Here is a 2,899-nt window from a genome sequence, read left to right as displayed (position 1 = left end):
GATACCGTGATCAAGAAGGTGGTTCACCCTGGGCGAGGCTCAGCCATTGCACTCCGGCTCTGTTGACCCCAGCGAATTCCCCAAATGTGGGAATCTCGACTGCATAATTTCTGCTAGTGGGGGACTGCGCCGTCCCCTGATCCTCATGTTGAATTAAGCATCATGAAGCATTGAAGTCTTCTGTCCAATTGGTTCAGTCGTGGGCCGAAGCTTCACGGTGCTTAATTTGCTCTGCCGTGCCATCGAGCGGACAATGAATGTAAAACAGGCACAACGATTATATTGACACCGTGGCTTCGGTGCTCGAAGCTGCGAATGGAATTGTGCTTAAATGACAATGCCAATAAACCACATTTCTTCTGTTTTAGCTTTGTTATACTGGCTCCCTATAATATCCAGGATTGAATTTAAAATCCTCCTCCTTACTTACAAAGCAGTAAATGGTCAGGCTCCATCTTATCTGTCGCAGCTCATAGCTCCTTACCAACCCCGAAGATCACTGTGCTCTGAAAATGCAGGATCACTTGTGGTTCCCAAAGTTTCCAAATGTAGGATAGGAACCAGAGCCTTCAGTTACCATGCCCCTCTCTAATGCAACCATCTTCCAGTTTCAGTTATGGAGGCAAACACCATTTCCACTTTTAAGGGTAGACTTAGGACCTTCCTCTTTGATAATGTGTATAATTAGGGCTGGCTAAGGTTGCCCGGACTTGCCCATAGTTAGGCTGACATAGGTTTAACCTGCTGGGGGACTTTCTGTAGGATCAGAGAGGAGTGGGGACTAACACTGCTCTCTGACCTTTATATTTAAACTATCATTGCTGATTAGTGACACTAGTTTCATTAGTGTGTATATTCCTGGAGCACAAGTTTCTTGTGCTCAGTTGAAATCCCCATGATGGGGAGGAGGGAGAGGTGGCAAAGCTTTTGGCCCGATCCAACGGGGGTGGTTTTGAATCCGTTCAGACCTGCCACTCTGGCTCTGCTTCCTCTCTCTTTCTTTCTGGCTCTGCTTCCACTCTCTTTCTTTCTTTTCTATTACTGCGCTCTGGCATTCATATTTAAGTCGTAATTGCTTATCAATGACTTTAGAATCCTCATTGAGTGCTTATCCTTTTTACTGTTAGGATAACCTTGGTTCTGTTGAACTGCACTATGCTAATCCTGTTGCCTCTCCAGAGCATTCCTGCTCCCTTGTTTCCTAGCTTTCTCGGATCCTGGCCACAACCCTGGCTGTGCCTGGTTGTTGTAATATCTGTGCTGGCACTGTGACCATGCCTTTGGTTGTGCTCGTGCTGTGGCTGCACTGATACTGTACACCCCGCTCGCCCTGATCACGCTCTTGGTCCTGGTTGCACCGATGCTGTGATCATGCCTTTGGACACCTCCATATCAATATATGCATGAAACTCTTATCAACACCCACAATATTATCATAGAGTGCATTTGATAATTTCACACCTATCGTTATTGTGATATGACATCCGTTTCCACTATTGCTGTGCACCCCCCCTCCCCCCCACCCCATTTCAAATTTCATTTCAAATACTTAATATAAACCCTAATACTTCTTCCTAGTTTTCACATCCAAAGTAATGTGTTCTAAATACTGAATATAGTTGCTAATACGTCTTCCAAGTTTTCACATCCAAAATTACAGTCTATTTACTAAATATAATCGCTAATGCCTCTTCCAAGTTTTCACATCGAAAGTTATGCATTCCAAATACTGAATATGATCGCTAACAGTTCTTCCAAGTTTTCATTTCCAAAGTAATGCATTCAAATTCTTAAATACATTCGCTACTACTTCTTCCAAGTTTTCACACCCAAAGTAATGCATTTCAAATATTGAATACAATCACTAATATTTCTTCCAAGTTTTCACATCCAAAGTAATGCGTTCCAAATGCTGAATATATTCGTTAATACATCTTCCAAGTTTTCACTTCCAAAGTTATACGCTCCAATTCCTTAATATTATTGCTAATACTTCTTCCAAGTTTTCACATCAAAAGTTATACATTCCAAATACTGAATATAATCGCTAATACTCCAAGTTTTCACATCCAACGTAATGCATTCCAGATAATGAATATGAGTGCTACTAGTTCCAAGAAATATATGTATTGAATGTTTTTAAATATGGTCTTTCCTGTATTGGAAGTTTACATCTCTTTGGACTCAGGTGATGATATCTGTGGTAGCCAAGGAAAAGCAGCACCCACAGCAAAGAACATTGAACCAAAAGCTCAGGGGGAAGTTAGTTAATAATTTAGTGTTTTTTTAAATTTCCAGTTAACTGTGTGCAACATTAAGTGTGTTGTTGGTAGCTTATTGGTTTTACACACGTTTGCATGTTTGTACTTGTTCATCTTTCATATTTAGACAATAGCACAGGTTCTAAAATGCACAAATGTATTCCTAGGATTGTTCTAGAGTTGATAAAAGATAAAAGATATTGGTTATTAGAGAGTGAAAGAGGAGCCAGTCTCAGTGAGTACACATGACACAGTGTCTCCACACAAAGACAGACACACTCTCTCTCACTCTTTCTCTCCTTCTCTCTTTTTCTCACACACACACACACACACACACACACAAACATAGCTCTCTTAAAAGATAACTTTTATTTGATGGATATCATATAAGAAAATATAGAATACAAATCACTAATGTGTACTCAGAACAAGGATCCAATATGATTTTTAATTTTTAATTTCTTTCTAATCGGTTGATGCAAAGTGAAGTTACAACAACTTCCTGTTTGGTGGCGAAGAGGAAGGATTTTAAGAGGGTCCTCGCACCGTTCGGTGCTGGGGCCCTAATAATACAGTTTTTTGCAATTGCTTAAACACAAAAAGCAAAAATTAGGCACAATTTTCACAACCTTTACTGC

General features: G+C 40.4%; 1 pseudogene; it reads left to right on the top strand.

Moving 5' to 3' along the window:
• On the top strand, positions 1-139 carry LOC121966377 (annotated as a pseudogene; the record flags this gene model as incomplete).
• Positions 140-2,899: the final 2,760 nt, after the last annotated feature.

This window comes from Plectropomus leopardus, unplaced genomic scaffold, assembly GCF_008729295.1.
Source record: "Plectropomus leopardus isolate mb unplaced genomic scaffold, YSFRI_Pleo_2.0 unplaced_scaffold24225, whole genome shotgun sequence".
Classification (NCBI taxonomy): domain Eukaryota; kingdom Metazoa; phylum Chordata; class Actinopteri; order Perciformes; family Serranidae; genus Plectropomus; species Plectropomus leopardus.
Note: the sequence above shows the minus strand (reverse complement) of the source record. Positions and strands in the feature narration are given on the sequence as shown.